We start from the raw sequence: 19459 nt of genomic DNA on the forward strand, positions 1-19459 counted from the left end.
CAGGGGTACAAGCGCAGGTCTGTACCAACCAGGGAAACACTGGTTTCCGCACTCAAGTTGACAGTGGTCCCCACCCACCCTACCCCCAGCCAGGCACAGCCTGACTCCGGCCCAGGCCTTCTCGCCAACGCCACCTCCACAGGAGCCCCCGCTGAGGAGCTAGCTTCCCACCCAGCCTCCTCCGGAGAGCAGAGATGCCTCCAAGGTCTCCCCGTGGCCATGGCTGCATGTCACAGGGGCCACAAAACAGCCCAATGGCCACCACGTGTGCCCGATCACAGAGGAAGCTGGCCTCCCCATCCAGACCGAGGTCACCCTGAGATCATCTCCCAGACTCCACCAGGGCCCTGCACCCCTTTCCCTGGCACAGAAGCCAGCTACTGGGCAAGGTCCTAGCCGTGGTCCGCCCAGGCCCTGGATGGGTCAGAGCTTCTCCCTCCCTCGTCCTCTGCTCTCCACACAGCCATGGGCAGCTCTACACAGACCCGACCCTCCCCTCCATTAAAAAGAGACAAGGAACTGACCTCCTCCCCTAGTTCCCATTTAGCTCAGCAGATGCTCTTCAAATACACTGGGGTGACCCAGGTTTGGGGAACAAGAGAGTCAATGGAACATGGTAAGTGGAGCTTCCCAGGAACATGGAACTCAAAACCCACTGGGGGGGGTCAGGCCTCTCGGGAGGCAAAGAGCAAGAGGAAACTTGGCATGTGAGACAGGGGAAGAGGGGCGTGCGCGGTGGGGGGCTGTGCCTCTTCAGCGCCAGACAGGGACCAGGCACAGCTGAATTTTAATCCGCAAATACCAGGGAGGCCAACTGTAGAAGGATTCTTTTAAAAGACACATGACACAAAATATCCAAGTTTAGGGCAAGAAGCAGTGTTTGAAACAAACAAACAAACAAATGACACAAGTCTGGAAGGTTGTCTCCACTTTGCAGACGGCAAAATTGAGGCTAAGAGAGGTGAAGCGATCTTCCTGAGGAGGACTCAGTTAGGAGGTGGCAGGGCCAAGGTGAAACCACTGTCTGTTCAGCACCGAGCCTGGTGGCCCTGGCACAATGCCCTGCCGCCTCTTGCCTCTGCCCGGGTTCAGTGATGCTGACCTGGTTCACGCCACTTTTCTAGAAATTCTTTGGAAACAGCTCTTCCTGTGACACACAAAAGACTCACATTCCTACTTTAGAGAAACAGTTTTTGTTTCTTTTCTGTTTGTTTACCAAAACTGCTGTGCCCATCTCATCCCCTCCTACACTGGCAGACCTGCCTCTAAACCCAGGGCGATGGCAACTTTGCAATTCACATACCACTGTCAGAGGGTGATGACACTCGGCCCAGGCTGTGCAGCAGGGAGTTGAGGAACAGGGTCTAGGCCTTGCAGCTCATCTTTCGGGGGAGCACCTGAGAAGCAGAAGCCCTGCTCAAGCCCCCCCCAAACATCAGTATGCCCAATGTACGTGGCACAAATGCCTGGTTACGTTACTTCCGTCCTGAAAAATCTGCAGGGATTGCTACCAGTTACGGAAAAAAATGCGCCTGCCTTTCTAATCCATCACCTGGACCCTGCGCCTTCCTGCGTCCCCACATCCAGGCCTGGTGACACAGGCCCTCCCTCTTCTGCAAGCCCGGCCCAGCCCAGGCTCCGCCTGCACAAATCCTAGCCACCCTCAAGTCCCAACTCCAGCCCTGCCTCCCACGGGAAGATCTCTCCCAGACTCCCTCCAGCCGAGCCCTCTCAGCGGACGGACGGCACCTCCACCCACGCGGCGGGCTGAGCCAGCTCCCCTCACCCTCTCCATCACCCAGTCACTCCCACCTAAATGCCTCACAGAGCAGCCCTCCTCCACACCTGCACTGCGGCTCCCCTGGATTCCTGCACCAGCCTTCTGCCTGGGCTCCCCGACCCCAGCCTCAGCTGCCCAAGTGCTCCTCCTTGACGCCCCGGGATGACCTTCCTCAGACGCAAATATGGACACGTTACTCCAAGGCCAACGTCGACGAATGGGTAACATCCCGGCCTTCCGTGGTCCAGCTCGGCCCAGCCCTCCAGCCTCACATCCCATGATCCCCCATATCCCATCACTCCCACCACATCATGGGAGAAAATGCCCTGGACCACCTGGCTAACTGCCCCCTACGCTTTGAGACTCAGCTCCAGCCTCACCTCCTTTAGAAACCCTTTCCTGCTCTTCCCTCCCCCCTTGAATGAGACGTCCCTTCTCTGAGCCCCCGTAATGCTCCAGGTACACGCTGCAGAGCTCTCTCCACCCACCTACGATGTAATGGTCACCTTGCCAGACTCTCATCTCCCCTGCGGGGTCCTTGAGAACCAGCTCAGTCTCTCTTATCTTTGTAGCCAGTGCCCGACACATAGTAGGTCTTTAATAAATGAATAGATAAACATTATCTGTGAAGCTGAAGCAAGGGCCCTCTGGAGAGAAAACTCAAGAGCTGCCAGGCCTGCCAGCTTGGGGCCCCAGCATATCACCACGCTATCTCAGAGTCCAGGCTGCACAGAGGGTGTTGACAAAAGAAAATGCAGAGGCAATTGCCCTGCCCCACTGGGCTTTCCAGCTGGGCTTCCAGTACCAGGCAGGCCCTCAGGCCACCACTAGTTGGGCTGGGAACCACAGGCCTGTGAGAGGATGGCAACAAGCACCACATTGTTGCTGGTAATAAAACCATTAGGAACCAGTGCTGTGTGCCAGCTCCCAGGCCCGGCTGTGGTCAAGACCCTCCCATGCCTGTGGGCCAGGGGGCAGAGCCAGCCCTGCCAGCAGGCCCAGCAACCAGAGGAGAGGCCACTGCCTGCTCTGGACCCAAAGAGAGCAGAGGGCAGGAAGGGCGAGGGCCCAGGGCTTGGGGGACCTACTGAGTCCCCACTGGGCTTGGACTCTCAGGAAACTGACAGGAGTACATCAAGATTCAAGGCCCAGAGAGCAGATGGCCGGGGCTGGCCGGAGCACTCAGAGATCAACCAGCCAAAGCGTGGCTTTACAAAGGAAGTGGAGGCCCTGCGACCCCTAAGGGGTGATGATGATGACAGGCAACATTTGTGGGGTCTTGGAAGGCAAGGCGGCCTCCAACGGGGTCACCTCACCAGGTCCCCAGATTCACCCTCATGCAGCCCTGTCCTGACCCGACTCAGAGAAAAAGAACTCACACCTCCTGAGTACCTACTATGTGCTGGGCGCAGCGCTGACAGTTTTCACACCGTATTTCATTTGATTCAAGCAATACCAGCAAGATGTGAATGTGATTCTTATCCCTGATTCACAGATGAAAATCCCGCAGCTCAGAGACTTTTAGGTCCCTCTGTAGCTATGGTAGTAGCAGGGCTGAGATGCAAATCAAGGTCTGCCTGCCTTGCGGTCACTTCTTTGCACTGCACGTCTGTCCCCTAGCAGCCTGGGGCAGGGGGCGGTCTGCAGAGGGACCAGCTCTTGTCCTTTTATTTATCTTCCTGCCTCACTGCAGGGGCGGAGTGGGGCGGGGCGGGGCCAGAGAAGTCCACATAACCCTTTCTCCTGCTGTCTTTACCAGGGGCAGCCTCAGAGGGCAAAGCAAGCTCCAAGATGGCGCCCATGGGCAGTGGCTGGGGGACGGGACTGTGGAAGGGGGAGGTGGGCACTGTTGCCAAGCAACAGGCAGAGGAATTTATATCTGCCCCTCCTCACCTCTCCACCCTGTCACCTGGGTCACTGCCACCTGCTCCTGGGCCTCCAGATCACAGAGGCAGGCACAGCTTGAGCCCACATGCCAGACGAGTTTCCCAGGCATCCCCTCCACCCCTGGAGGGGCCTCCTGAAGCCCCATTTTGTCCTCCCTGCACATGGCTCCCCAGGCCATGCCAGGGCTGGGTCACCTGAGGTCCACACCGAGACCATTTGGGTCACAACAGCAACGAGATTGAAGCCTTCAGGGAAGATCCTCAATGATTTGTTTCCCATCCTGGGTCAGAACTGAGAGTTTCCAGTCACCGTCCTATAAAGCGAACTTGGTCTGCTGCCCTGGAGTGAACCGGGGTGCTGCCAGCTGCCTGTTTTCCACTCTCACCCAATCCCTACCAGGCCAGGCCTTCGCTTGGAGACCTCAGGGTCTGCAATAAATCTCCCTGCAACCTTTCCAGAAAAGACAAGTACCTGAGTAGCCCCACCCTTTGCTGTCAGTCTCCAAGCCAGTTTCGTATCCAGTATAAAAGAGTCCACCCTTCCAGCCCAAGGGTGACTCAAATTTTTATAAGTTCTTATCCAGAAGCTTTAAAAGTGTGGTTTTATTTTTGTTGTGGTCATTAAGAAAGGAATGCATGCGCCTTTATATTTTTGCAAAGGTTACGAAAGTGTATAAAGTAAAGTGGCAAGGCCTCTGCTGACACGTTTGCTGGGTTATCCTTCCAGAACGACTTTTTCTAAGCATCTGCTAGCCTATAAGTGTGCACACTGGCGTGTATTTTAAAGGAATTTTACGAAAATGAGATCACACTCTGCACCATATCAGGGACATCTAACATGTCAGAATAGACACGCTTCCCATCTCATTTCAAAGCCACTGGGAGAATCTGATTAGATTCCTCTTTATCCACAAATTTAGGTATCCTTTCAGAATCTACAAAATTAATCACAAAGGACCATTCCTCAAGAAGCCCCTTGCCAATAGGTTCTGCTTGCTGGAGTGCCGGAGGATCCCGGCCGCCTGGCATGGGCCCGAGCGCCCTCGCCTGCCCCTCCTGGTGTCCTCTGGGGAACCTCTGAGGGAAGGCAGGCTCCCAGGTCCCCCAGCCTCCCAGCCCAGGCGTTCCCGGACATTCACCATGATAGGGCCCTCATTCGACCCATGGCTCAGTAAGCCACAGATCTGACCCCACCGTCCCATAATGTCCCCTCTGAGCATCTTTTAACCTTTTCAAGGAAGGACCGCTGGCACACCGGGCTCTAGCTGATCTATTAGGTCTGGAACATCTTCCCCACTGACCCCTGGATCCGTCCCCATAGCCGCAAAGCAGGAAGAGCACTAGATTAGGAGTCAGGACACCCAAGTTGCAGCCCTCCAGTTACGAGCTGTGAGAGGTGGTCCTCCATCCCCTCCTCCACCCAAACGGGGGCAGCTAACAACTGCTCAGAATTAAAAATGACCTTGACATTTGAAACAGAAACAGAGAGGGAAGATCAATAAGGATGACAGTGAGCAGGGCCATGACCTCAGGAAAGAGAAAATAGGAATCCGATTGCAGATGTAAATAAGGCTGAGAAATCTTGGAGGTCAGAGGGGACCAGAGCAGGATGGGAGTGGGCATTGCTGAGCTACAGTTGAAAAAATTTTTTCATTCCCTGCTGGGATGCAGCTAGGAAAGCCCCAGGTATCCACACCTCCTCCCCCTGTCGCTGTCCTCCAGACAGGCCTGCTATGTGATCAGCAAGGGAGATGTGGCCTGGCGGGCCCTGCCCACTTGCTGTCCTTGCCGGGGCCTGTCAGGCACCTGCAGCCACACCTAGGGGCATGGCCGCCAGCCCGGGCACCTCCCCTCCAAGCTGGGGGCTCAGTTCAGCTGCACATGGAGGAGGGAGGGAAGAGGGCAGTGTGGAGTCAGGGTCTGCTGACGTCCCCTTTCGCTGTGCTTGCAGCCCTTACAGGAATGTTCTGGATGCTGGGGTGCCTCGGCCTGGGGAAGGGGATGCACAAACGGGGCACGGAGACCTCTGCGAGGCCAGGCCAGGGACCCTCCTCCGCCCATTCACATCATGATTGCCATCACTGACAGAGACCTTGCCCCGCTGGCGTTCCCCTTAATGGTCACGACCCCCCAGGGTTGGTGTAATTTAAACCCTGCTCTGTTTCCCTCCAAGTCTGAGCTCTTAAGCTCTAGTCTACAGAATATAAAGGAATCAAGATCCTATACCAAATGAGCTCAGCCGGCCCCTTCCCCTCCCTCCCTTTCGTCCCTCAGTCTCCCCTGCCGTCCCTCACAGCCACAGGCAGGGAAGTTCTAGGCGATTCTCCACAGGCCACACGGGAGTTACAGAGCACAGGGGCCCACTCCCCTCAAATCAGCGTGGGGCCTCAGGCTGCCTCCGAGGCCCTGTTCACCGCCCTGGAGTCTCTGCCACACTCCAGCCACCCTGTCCCCGAGAGCCTGGCTTCCTCTCCTTGGTCTGGAAGCCCCATCTCTGTGTTCTGAGGATCATCACAGGAGCCACCTCCTCCAGGAAGCCTCTCCTGATCCCTCCAGTTGGCTGTGACCTCACTGTCCTTTGAGCGTTTTATTTCTCCCTCTCCCTCGACCTTGGTCTGTGGTCATTAATTAGCTGGGCACACCCTAAACTCACCGTGTGTCCCCTCAAAGCTCAGCACAGGGTCTTGCCCAGCAAGACCCTGGTACAGGGCAACAAACAGACTGCACTCAGGACAGAATCCGAATAAAGAGCTGAAACTGTAGCACAAGGGGTTTAAGGTGGATACAAAGACAACCTGTTGACAGTGCGATCTGTTAAACTCTGGAACGGACTCCTAAACGGCACTGAGGAGCCTCCCACCTCCGAAGATTTTTCAGTCAGAATCAGCACTTTCCTCATCTGTCCAAGATTTTGCAAGAAAGGCAGGAAGGTGGACAAGACTTCACAGAGCACTCCCTGCAGTGCCAGGCCACGCGAGCCGCCCAAATGATGACGCTACTCACGCTAACGCTGAGCGCCTGCACTCTGCTAAGAGCGGCAGCGGCATTATCTCAGCTAATCCTTACAACAACCTATGTGTAGCGCCTGGTCTTGTTTCCACGTTACAGGTGAGGAAACTTGGAGGCTCAGAGAAATTGCGCTACCCCAGATTCCACAACTGTGAAGCGTCCGAACGCCGCTCCGTCTGATTCCGGGGCCCTCTGTTCGGCTGCCTGGAGACAGGCTCATGTGCAAGCTCATGTCCAGGCTCTCTGTCCCCACGCGGCTGCAGGCCACGTACACAGAAATATGCACAGACACACGTGCACCACACCCTGGCTTGCCCACACACTTAGCCAAGGGGAGGCAGGCTTGGAGACACACACGCGAATCTCCAACACTGCACGGATCTCGGATTTGGTAACTTTTTCTTGAGGGAAGAGAGTCAAAGAGAGAAATGACTGAAAACGAGCCCTCAAGATTTGAGTGGAAAGGAATCTGGCGCCTTTCGTTTACTATTAAGCCCTGCTCAGGAGCAGCAGAGTGCACAGGCCCACAGAGACGCCCAGCCTCCAAGGGCAGTCGGGCTCCTGACCGGCACTACCATCCATTAGACACCAGAACGGAAGTGGAAACAATTCCCACAGGCCATTCCGTGACCCTAACTGTTGCCTGTCACCAAGCTACAGGCCAGAGACACACTCAACTATCCATGGGGCATGGGATGGGGGAAGAGGACACGGGCACCAAGTCAGGGACCCCAGGCTCAAGCGAGTGGAAGGTGGCAGGAAGTGCCGAGGGAGGGGAACATGTGACAGGCACACAGTTGGCCCTTCCGGCCTTGGGCTCTGGGTAGCACTCCCAGCCCTGGAAGAAACCGGGCCTGGCTCCACAACCAAACAGCCCCCAACTCAGCTCCAGGTGTTCTCAGAGCTTCAAGTTCTCTTTCAGCCCTAAACTCTAGGGCTTGGATTCTAATGGTAACGTTTCAGGCCAAGGATGGCCATTAGAGAGCTGGCAAGACTGCTCTCGGAGTCCCCTTTCTATCTGGTTCCCACAAAAAGGAGCCTTGATGGAATCCGGGGAAGAATTTAGGTTTTTCAGGAAGGCTTGAGCCTAAGGAACTGGCTTATAAGTAGGCAATGGCTATTCGGGGAAGGCAGAGCAGTAGCAAGCAGTAGAGAGCTGGGCACCAAGCCTGCCACTCGGGGGGGGACAGGGACGCAAACACAGATGTCCAGCAGACACTCGTGGAAACCCCACAGAATGTCTGATGGGGGACCAGAGGCGGCCAGGGCAAGGTCCCGTGGAGACCACAAACTGAGAGGAGAGACCAACACGCAGCGCAGGAGCCCGGGAGAGCTGGAGCAGGAGACAGTCTAAGCTCCCCAGAGGGCAGGCCTGGCCCCGCTTCTTCCCGGCCAGGTCACCCGGGGCAAGTATTTTATAGCTTGTCTGTCTCCCTTGCAGGCTTTTTCAGAGGCCCAATGGCGGTGATGTGTGACTGTGCTAGGGAAAGCACTGGGAGCATCTCTGGTTCTAGTGAGATAGATGACTCTGGGTGGGCTCCTGGATGCGGCCTGGTCACCAGAGAGACCAAGAAAGGATGAGGAGCTTGGAGTTTCAGCTTCAAGAAGGTCCATAGGAACGCAGGAGCTCACCGCAAACTGGACTCAGGGAGGAAACCTCAGAAATTACGCACACACACAAGTGTACACGTAAACCTACAGAAGGACACACACGTGCGAAGGCTTAACCAGAGGCTGCACTTTTACACTCCCTGTGGAGTCAGACGTGACAAACCTGTCTCCTGAAGGGCCCTCACCCCTCACCCCACCCTCTCCTTTCAAAGGCCCAGCCCCCAGGAGGCCCTGCTCTCACTCAGGCCTCCTCTCCTTGGAAGCCATTCCTGATTATCTCTGTGAGGCGAGACCACCCCACCCCCACTCCTGGGTCTGAAATTCCACCACTAGAATCAGAGCCATAGAATTTAAAAGCTGGAATGGACCTTCAAGCTGCAGTCCAACCCTCACCCCACAGAGGAATCCCGTCCGCAGACACCCTGACACATGGCATGGCTGTCCTCTTCTCTGCTTCTCCAGTGCCGGGGTTGGGGAGGGGGCGGGGGGCAGCCCTTGCACTGTGGACCACACTCCTTGAGTCTAGAAGGAATTCACCTTCTCTAAGGTCGGCTTCCTGTTGCAGGCCCACAAGCCTGGGAAGGAGGACAAGGAGAGCCTTGGTCTACCCGAGCCAGGAAGTGTGCATTTGATGAGTAGCTGAAGACAAGCCCCAAGGAGCTGGACAAGAGGCTGGAGAGGGAGCCAGGGCCCAGACGAGTGGGGCCCGGGAAGGGAGGCGGGCAGGTGCCAGACCCGCCACACAAGTTTGCCTGGGCCACTGACTGCGTGCAGCACATGTGCACACATGCACACACACGCACACAGACTCACGCTTTCACAGAGCTCCCTGTCAAACAGCCCAACCAGGGCCTCAACGGGACCTGGAAGCAGAGGGGGACCACCTTGCCCCAGCAACCTAGCAGGAACTCCTAACAGCCCAAGCCTCCAAACCCAGGCAGCTCAGGAAACCACCAGGAAACGACCCCTGCCAGCAGAGGGGGCAGCCCAAAGAGGGTCCGCCTGACAGCTGGGCTCCCCAAATCCCAGAGGCCAGTCCTAGCTCTCCAGCATCGCCCAAAGAGAAAAGCTTCCCCGGCTGCAGCTGTCACATCTGCCTGGGAGGGAGGAGGCACAGCGGAGCAGCACCTGATCCCAGGATCCCTTCGCAGCCCGCCAGCCCAGGAGGCCGGTTCAGCGCTGGCAGCCCAGGGTGAAACATGAAGACTGAACAGTCCCCCAGGGATGGTGATGGCAGTCTCTGGGCACGGCAGCAAGGGGCAAGCTGGGTCACAGGGCGGCCGGCTCTTCTCCTGCAGCCTCCTGTCCCTTCTGGTTTGGAAGGGGGCGAGCTGTGTGGCTCTGGGGCCCGGGCCCTTCCTCCCTGCCTGACACAGGCCAGAGCTGCCCAGCTGGGTACAGGACGCCATCTTGGGTCAAGGTGCAACCACAGGGGGCTCCTCTCGCGAGCTGGGGAAGAGAGCCCCTGAGAACCAGTGAGCCCCTCACTCCCCACCCAAGGGGCCAACACCTACTCAACTGCCTTTGCACTGGAGAGTGGAGGAAGGACAGAAGGGATGCAGAGAAACGGGGGAACTAATGGGGGTGAGAGGGAAGGGAGTGGGTGCCCCCAAGAAGGGAGCCTCCAGGAAAGCGAAAAGCAGTTTGGCAGCTAGAGGGCCGCGGGCCCCAGCGATGGGGGGCTGGGGGAGGCCAGGGGCGGGCCCTGGACCCTTGCCAGCTCCGTCTGAGCCGAGGGGGAGGGAGGAGGGAGGGGGAGGGGAGCTGGGGTGAGGGCGGGACACGGACCGAGGCCGCCTGCGGCTCGGAAGCTTGGGGTCTCCCGGGGCGCTGGGACGTGGGGCCGAAGACCCCGATCCGCAGCCTCGGCGAGGCCTCGTCCTTCACCGTGCGGATGCGAAGCTTTCAAGGACACGTCTGCACCGGCCCAGCGGGGGTGCGTGTGCGTGAGTGTGTCCGCGTGCGTGTTGAGTGTGTGCAGGGGGGTGGGTGCTGCTGCAGGGGGCGACCCAGGGCGTCCCCACCAGCCACGCTCCGGGCCCAGGCCCTGAGGCTCCCACCCCTGCGTTTTCCGGCCCCCGCGGCCCCGGCCCGGGATCTTCGCCCGCCCCCGCCCCGCCCCCACACTGCGGCGCCGCCACCGCCGCCGCCGCCGCCGCCGCCGCCGCCCCGGCTCCCACGGCCCGCGGCGGGGGCAGGGAGGAGCCAGGCACGACGTCCCCCCCGCGCGCCACCCGACTCTCCGCGGAGAGGTGTGCCCCCCAAGTGGCACTCTCCCCACCCCCGCAGCCCCTCCCAGATCCGCTGGCACCCCGCTCCCCCAGCCACAGGTGGCCGGAGGAAGATCGCTGCGCAGCGTTCCCCGGTCCGGCCCCCAGATCACCCCTCGGCCCGCCCCCGGGGGCCTCCCGGGTCCCCCGCCCCGCCGGGCCGAGGAGGGCCGGGAGCCGGGGGGAGGGGCGGGGGGCCGGGTCGTGCCAGGCTGCCATTTTCTGCCGCCACCGCGGAGCCTGCGCGGGGCCGGGCCCCCGCCCCCCTCCCCCGCTCCCTGCGGGCCGCGGCGGGAGCCGATTATTCCGGGTCGGGGTCCGCGCCCTCCGGCGTCCCGGCCGCAGGCCCCAGGTTGGGCCCCGGGGCGGGGGCAGGGCCCGGAAGGCGGGGGCGGCCAGGCCGGGGCCCCTGCGGCAGCGCCTAGCGGGGCACCGCGGCTGAGGCCGGCGGCGGAGGAGGCCCCCCGCGGCATTGTATAGACTTGAACTTGAGCCCGGAGCCGGGCGGGGGCGCGGAGGGGGCTACGCGCCGGGAGCTGGCGGGACGGGAGGGGGCGCCTGTGGAGCCCGCGGGGACATAAACAAACCCTCAAATCCCCCGCGCCGCCCCGGCCAGCCCGGCCCGCCGTCGCCGCCCGCAGCCCTGGCTCCGCGAGCGCCCGGCGCCGAGTTGCGGGGGTCCGGGAGCGTGCCCCGAGCCGGGCACTGCCCGCCGCCGTGGCCCCCGCCCGGCTCCCCTCCTCCCCGCCCGCCTCCGGGCCGGCCTCCCGGGCCGCCAGCAGCGGCGCTCATTACCGTGTGGCCGGTGGGGTCGGGCCGGCCCGGCTGCGCGCCCTAGTGCCGCGGCGCCGCGTCCCGGCTCGTCCTCTGCTCTCGCCGCCGCCGCCGCCGCCGCCCGCGCGCCCTCCCTCCCTCCCTCCCGGCCCGCCTGCCTGCCTCGCTCGCTCCCTCCCTCCGCTCGCTGTCGCGCTCCCTCTCTCCGCCTCCTCCGCCGGGTCCCCCCCTCCCACCCCTTCTCTCCGCCTTCCTCCTTCCCTCCCTCCGGCCGCCCGCGGGCCCAGGCCTCCGCCCGCTGCTCGCCCCCCGCGGCCGCGCTGGCCCCGGCCCTGGCGCTGCGGAGCCGGCCCGGGAGGCAGCGCCGACTTGGGGGCCCCGGGGCGCCGCGACGGGAGCGGCCTGGGCGCGCGGCCGGTCCTAGCGCCCTCGGCCCGACTTCCCGGCCTCTACGCCCCCGCTGGGGGGGGCTCCCCGCACGCTGCGAGTCGGAGGGCCGGACCTCGCTGCGCCCCGACCCTGCGCTGGGCCCAGGAACCCCGCCTCGGCCGCTCTCCCGGCCACTCCGCCGGGGGCCTGCGGCAGCCCTCCCCCCGCGGGGCGCCCCGCTACCTGGAGCTGCCTCTGCGCTGGGTCCCCGCATCCAGCACTGGCCGCAGGGACAGCAGCCCCTCCTCTCCCGCGGCCGGTGTCAAGTGCCTCCCCCCGGCAGCCCGCGGAGCCCCCGGCGGTCTTCGCCCTGCAGTTCTCCCGACCTCCACCAGAGCCCACTGCACTCTGCCTGCCTCAGCACTGGGGCTGGGGACAGCAGCGCCGGCCCATCCGCGCCGCAAGCCCCACGCCACCCGCCACCCCCGCCAGGTGCCGCCGCCGAGTGGAGGCCGGCCCACTCAACAGGACCAAGGTCGGGGCGCCAGGCTATCGAGGCCGTCTGGGAGGCTCGAGCATTTTATAGGATGAGCCCCCTTTAAGGGAGTGAGTTCCCCGTACCTTGAGGTGTCCAAGTAGAGTTGAGTGTCCTCAGTTGGTCAGTGGAAGACTGAAAGATTTCATGGCTCGGGGGTGGAACTAAATGACATTGAAGATCCCTTCCAGCTCTAAGATTCTCTGCACACACCTACACTCCGCCCTCATGCTTACTCACCCCTTTGCGGCGAGGGTTGTTCTCATTTCCCATAGAGTTCCCAGGGCTCCAGGTTTCTGACTCGGGGCATCTCTGTCTACTTTCATCAGCACAGCCACTCCTCTGCTCATCACTCTCCCAACTGCCACCGCTAGGGCTTGGTGCTGGGGCCCCTGACTCCCCAGCCTGGCTCCTTTCTTCTGCCTGTACCTCCACCAGTCATCTGCCACTGTGTACCCCCATTCCACCCAGTGCTTCAGCTACATGGCAGTGCCCTGAGCTCCCTGCCCCAGGCCATGGTGTGCTCCCTTCCCCAGGCACCAACCATCCCACTTATGGACACCCAGGCCCTCACTGCTGAAACCAGTCGTACTTTTCCCTCCACCACCACCAACTTCAACCCTCCAGGGGTCACAGGAACAGTTACCTAACTCTTTGGGACACAGAGCTGACCTTTCATCCAAGAGATTTCCTTCCAGAAGTCCTCTAATGCTTCCAGGTCCTTCAGTCTGCCCACTCCCTGTGCCCCAAGGTCAGAGGCCGCTCTCGACACAGTTGTCCCGGCCTTTTTCCCTGTCACCCTCGCTCAAGTGGTCACCCCATGCCGCTGGTGATAGGCCGTGCTATCCGTGGTCTCCACCTGGCCAGTTCCAGAGACTTGGGATGTTCCTTCCATGAGGACAGAGACCACCTCTGTCATCTCTGTAGCCCAGCACTTGGCACATAGTAGGTTCTCAATAAGCTTTGGATGAATGAATATGTACATTGCAGGTTCTGTGCCACTTTGCTTTCAGCATCAAGATGGGCAACCACAGACATGCTAAAGTTTGGCCAACGGGAGGACCATGTTTAGAAAGATGGTTGCGATACCGCTTCGTTCCTTAAGGGCTTGTATAATACTGCCCGCAAATAGCAGCGATAGTTTACTGAGTGTCTCCTGTGCGCCGGGCACCAGGTTGGCCCTGTTCCTTAGCAGCCCTCTGAGGTAGTTTGTGTTATCTTCACTCTATAGATGAAGAGACTGAGGCTCGGTCAAAGCCACACTGTTGGGAAGTGGCAGAGCCAGGATTCAAAGCATGTTTCATCTGACTCTGAAATCATTATTGTTACCTTAAAACATTACAGTTACTCTTTTTTTTTGACCATACCATACGGCTTGTGGGGTCTTAGTTTCTTGACCAGGGATTGAACCCGGGCCCTCGGCAGTGAGAGCACAGGGTCCTAACCACTGGACCACCAGGGAATTCCCTACAGTTACTCTTAACAAGCTGAAATTTTCAGGGTCAAGTGGGCAACTGCAAGTTTCTATTCAGGAGGGAATTCCTTGGCGGTCCAGTGGTTAGGACTCGGCGCTTTCACTGCCGTGGCCCGGGTTCGATACCTGGTCCAGGAACTAAGATCCCCCAAGCCATGTGGTGCAGTCAAAAACACAAAAACAACAAAAAAAAGCACGTTTCTATTCAGTAGAACTATTTATGATGAAATCATTGGGAGTCCATGATGTGTGACCTTGGATGTCTGTGTTGCTGGTGTCAAAAGGCCCAAGGTGACCATGTTGGGGGGTTTGCTCGTGTCCAGTAGGAAGCAACTGTGTGGCTACAGGCCTGGTTCCAGAGCCTGGCCTCGGCGTTTTTGGCATGAGGAGGACCCTCGAGGCTGTCCCAGGAAGAGACACGTTAATGCTGGCTAACCCAACTGGGCCCTTCTGACGACAAATCACACTGGGTCCAGCTCAGATTGATCTGCCTTTGGGCTCCTACAGCCCCATCACTTCTGTCTGGCCCACTGCGGCCCAGCCAGTATCCTGGTGGACTCTAGATCATCAAGGGTGAGGGGCAGCATCGGTCATCTGTAGTAACAAACAAGTGACAGGATCCTGCCTAAACCACCTTAAACAAACAAAAGGATTAAGTAGTATAGAGTTTAGACAACTGGGAAGACCAGGGCTGGGGATTCAGGCACAGGTAAATCCAGGGACTCGAGTGTCAGCTCCAGAGCCGGCTCTCTCTCCATCACTCTTGTCTGCTTCCCACTACGGTGGTGCTTCTCCCTACTTTAAACAAACTCCAAGATGGTGGGCAGCTGTCTCATGTTCACACTCTCCCAACTTAGAGCCCCAGTGGAAGAACATAATTTCCTTTCCTTCAGGAACCTCCTTAATGCTTCTAGGACATGAGGTTCCATGTCCTTTAACAACACCCCCCCAACCCCTGTGCCCCAAGATCTGAGACGCAGTTGTCCTGTTTTGCGCTTCATTGTCACCCTCACTCACGGTGCCACCCCTAACCAGAAAGTCCCGAGGGTTACTTCAGTTGTTGTGACTAGTCACAAGCCCACTCTGAACCAGGTTCTACAGCCTGTGGGATAGCGTGGATCACATGCCCACCCCCTTAAGTGGGTGCAAGAGGTGGTTTGGGGATTGGCAGATCCAACCAGCACCCCATGGAAAAGGGGCAGTGTTGCTCTCCAAAGCAAGGGGCGCTGGGCAAACACACTGCACTCCACCCCATGGCCACCCAGCATCCACGTATACCCTCTTTTCCCCACACATGCGCTTTCAAAAATGGCCTTGCTACTTGATAGAGGTGGTGGTTGCACAACGCTGTGAACGTACTAAACGCCACTGAATTGTACATTTTCAAATGGTTAATGTTACGTGAATTTCACCTCAATAAAAAGATATATATATACATTGGGGGGGGCTGCATTGGGTCTCCGTTGCTGTGCACAGGCTTTCTCTAGTTGCGGTGAGTGGGGGCTACTCTTCGCTGAGGTGTGCGGGCTTCTCATGACGGTGGCTTCTCTTGTTGCGGAGCACGGGCTCTAGGGCGTGCGGGCCTCAGTAGTTGATGCACGTGGGCTCAGTAGTTGTGGCGCATGGGCATTGTTGCTCCGCGGCACGAGGGATCTTCCCAGACCAGGGCTCGAACCCGTGTCCCCTGCATTGACAGGCGGATTCTTAACCACTGCTCCACCAGGGAAGTCCCTAAAAAGATATTTTTAACATGTTCCTTCTAAAATAAAGAACCCTTACCATGTACAACCAAAACACTTACTCTCCTTCCTAAAGGAAGACAGGATCCGAGTAATGTGCGTTCCTATCGATGGTCTACACGTGGCTTCTTATTATCTGCAACAGTGGCTAAGTTATAAATGTAACCATCCCCAAAACACCAAGTCTATGATGGTGGAGGTAAAATAGATTATCCACAATGAAGACTGACTTTGGAAGAGAGGAGAAGGGAAGGAGCACACAGGGGTGGCCTGTCCACCCTGCTGGTGGGGCAGCCAGGACTCACTCACTTCTCCACAGTGGAGCTGGGTCCTGGCCTGGTACCCTGGGAGAACCTTCCTGGCTCCTTATTCTCCACAGCTGTATCTGAGGGCCTGCAGGGAAGAGGTCCTCTTTGGGGAAGGCCAGCTCCTTATTGACATGGCCATGGCTTCCTGGGGACTCCTTCAGAGGCTGGGCAAGCACTAGGTCTGAGGACTGCAGTATCCCTTCCTTAAAACCTCAGCCGGCCGCCAGTCAGCTCATTCCCTAGGAACTCCATGGACTAGTAACTAGCTCCCTAAAGACCCAAAGCTGCTGAGTGGACACCTCTTCATGCCCACCACAGAAGTTGTGAGCGTTACGGCAAAGAGTGGAAATAAAAGTGCTCTGTAACCCATAAAATGTCATTATCCTCATTCACAGAGAAAATCATAGAGACATAAATTCATTCTGTATGGTTTTGTCTGTGCCGGGACACAGTCCTTTTATTCAATTCCTTTTACCCTCTTATTGGATTTCCCACAGCAACTGCCATAAACTTCCCTCCCCTATTTCTAGATGCTGATTCAGCCCCTTCCTCCCGGCGACAGCTGAGCCTCTGCCTCTCACTCTAGCCTGAGGCTCACCCTGTATATTGATTGGTCTGGAAATAAATATAGACGTAAAATATATTTGTGTATATTTTTTCCATTAAGAGAATTTTGTAAAGACCAAAAATAAATGGAAATCCAAGGGTGCGATGTGAATACAACGGATGAGTCAAAATTTCCCAGCCAAGCTGTAATAGTTTTTGCCTGGTCATCAAAGAAACAAGCGGTCTTGCGTTATCCTGATGAAGGTTATACGTTTTCTGTTGACTAATTCTGGAAACTTTTCATCGAGTGCTGCTTTCAGTTGGTCTAATCGGGAGCAGTACTTGTTAGAATTAATCGTTTCGTTTTCTGGAAGGAGCTCATAACAGAGGACTCCCTTCCAATCCCACCATATGTACAACATCACCTTCTTTGGATGAAGACCGGCCTTTGGTGTGGTTGGTGGTGGTTCATTTCGCTTGCCCCACTATCTCTTCCATTCCACATTATTGTACAGTATCCACTTTTCATTGCCCGTCACAATTTGTTTTAAGAAAGGAATGCTTTCCTTACGTTTAAGTAGAGAATCGCATGCGGAAATAAGATCAAGAAGGTTTTTCTCGCTTAACTTACGTGGAACCCAAACATCAAAGCGATTCACGTAACCGAGCTGGTGCAAATGATTTTCAATGCTTGATCTCGATATTTTGAGTGTGTCGGCTGTCTCCTGCGTGGTATAATGTTGATTGTTCTCAATTAATGCCTCGATTTGATCGCCATCAACTTCAGCTGGTCTACCCGACCGTGGAGCATCGTGCAGCTGGAAATCTCCAGCACGAAACTTCGCAAACCACTTTTGACACGTTCGATCGATCACAGCACCTTCTCCGTACACTTGCACAAATCTTTTTTTGCGTTTCAGTTGCGTTTTGACCTTTCTTGAAATAATAAAGCATAATATGCCCAAAATGTTGCTTTTCTCCTTCCATCTTCAATATTAAAATGGCTACACAAAAATTCACTAATTTTGATAAGTTTTTTTTAATGCACGCTGATATGACAGCTGTCACAATACAATCTAACAAAATTGTTTCAAATGAAGTTAAAGACAACTAAGTGCTACTAGAGCCATCTTATGGAGAAAACCGAAAGGACTTTTTGGCCAACCCAATATATGCATACATATATTCCTCTTTTTCTCTCCACTGAGAACACGTACAAGCAATTAAACCTCAATAGTGATGAGTATACCTCATGCCCAGATCTTGGTTTCTAAATACCATTCCCTACTAAAAGGAACTGGACCTTCTTGGAGAAATGGCAGATTCTAGAGTTGGGTCAAGCAAGGAACAAGATGAGCCCAGAACATGTCACACTTAAAAATCAAGGAAGTGCTCAAAGAATGATGGGGTACAAAAAAGTGCTCCCACTGGCAAAATATGGGAAAATCTGAGCACCAAAATAATGATACCAACAGATTATAAACCCACTGCATAAAATGAGAATCCCTGAGTCCACAGTGCTAGAAATAAATAAAGGAATAAATTGCAAGTTTGATGAGGAATGGGATATTTGCATAGTCTTAAAGTACTTCCCAGCAAAATACTTTTTAATTGCAAAGGGAAAAAAGAATAACTTCACAATGGAAAAGCCCTTTAATCAAGTGATCAAAGCTAACCTCATCAGTAATGGAGCAAATTGAAATGATACACCACCTAACAGGATGCAGTGAGAAGAACACGGCATCATTTCTGTGATACGTATTCCAGCCAAAGATGCATCACCTGAATCTAATCTCAAGGAGACATCAGACAAACCCTGTCCTAGTCCCTTTGAGCTGCCGTTAAAAAGTACCATTGACTGGGTGATTTACAAACAACAAACACTTATCTCACAGTTCTGGGGAAAGTTCAAGATGAAGATGCCAGCAGATTAGATGATTGGTGATGCTTCCTGGTTCATAGACAGCCGGCTTTTCTCTGTGTCCTCACACAGTGGAAGGGACAAGCTAGCTCCCTGGGGTCTCTTTTATAAGGGCACGAATCCCAATCATGAGGGCTCTGCCCTAATGACCTAATCCTCTCCCAAAGGCTTCACCTCCTAATACCATCACCTTGGGGGATAGGTTTCAACATATGAATTTTGAGAGGACACAAACATCACACCATTGCAAACCCCAAATGAGGGATATTCTACAAAATAACGGACTTGTATTTTTCAGGAGCGTCCAGATCATGAAAGCCAGGGAAAGACTGAGGAAGTGTTCCAGATCGAAGGAAAGAAACTAAAGAGAGGGGGCTTCCCTGGTGGCACAGTAGTTAAGAATCCGCCTGTCAACACAGGGGACATGGGTTCGAGCCCTGGTCCCGGAAGATCCCACATGCCGCGGAGCAACTAAGCCCGTGCACCACAACTACTGAGCCTGCGCTCTAGAGTCCGCGAGCCACAACTACTGAAGCCCACGTGCCTAGAGCCTGTGCTCCACAAGAGAAGCCACCGCAATGAGAAGCCCACGCACAGCAACGAAGAGTAGCCCCCGCTCACCGCAACTAGAGAAAGCCCGCGCGCAGCAACAAAGACCCAACGCAGCCAAAAATAAAATAAATAAAATTAATTAATTAAAAAAAAAGAAACTAAAGAGACATCACAAGTAAGTGTGTGATTCTGGATTGGATATTTTTGGTATAAAGGACATTATTAGAACAATTGGAGAAATGTAAATTGGGTCTGAGTATTAGATGGTAGTAATGGATCAGTGCTACGTTCCTGATTTTGATGTTTGTACTCTAGTTATGAGAGTGTCCTTATTTATAAGGATATATTTCTAGTCTAGGATAAAAAGAAATATATCCTATACTAAAGTTTTGGGGGGAGACTGGGCACCATGTTGACACATTCACAAATGGTTTAGAAAAAAAAATAAATTCTTTTACCATATTTGCATCTTTTCTGTAAGTTTGAGATTGTTTTAAAATAAAAAGTTTTAGGGGGCTTCCCTGGTGGCGCAGTGGTGAGAGTCCGCCTGCCGTTGCAGGGGACACGGGTTTGTGTCCCGGTCCGGGAGGATCCCACATGCCGCGGAGCGGCTGGGCCCGTGAGGCCACAGCAGTGAGAGGCCCGCGTACTGCAAAAAAAAAAAAAAAACAATAAAATAAAATGT

The 19459-nt window shown here is 56.0% G+C and overlaps 1 protein-coding gene across 2 annotated transcripts in view; it reads right to left on the minus strand.

The window, feature by feature from the left end:
- Positions 1 to 12006, minus strand: part of LOC309833964 (DNA (cytosine-5)-methyltransferase 3A-like) — a 61504-nt gene extending 49498 nt beyond the window's left edge. The window contains exon 1 of one of the 2 annotated variants that reach the window (XM_082672533.1): positions 11943 to 12006. The gene's annotated coding sequence lies outside the window, so the exon portion shown is untranslated. Of the gene's footprint in view, positions 1 to 11351; positions 11428 to 11942 lie in introns of those variants that run through there. The other variant, XM_082672532.1, reaches the window with a different exon arrangement.
- Positions 12007 to 19459: the final 7453 nt, after the last annotated feature.

This window comes from Grampus griseus, assembly GCF_964374135.1.
Source record: "Grampus griseus genome assembly, chromosome: 15".
In the NCBI taxonomy this organism is placed as follows: Eukaryota; Metazoa; Chordata; class Mammalia; order Artiodactyla; family Delphinidae; genus Grampus; species Grampus griseus.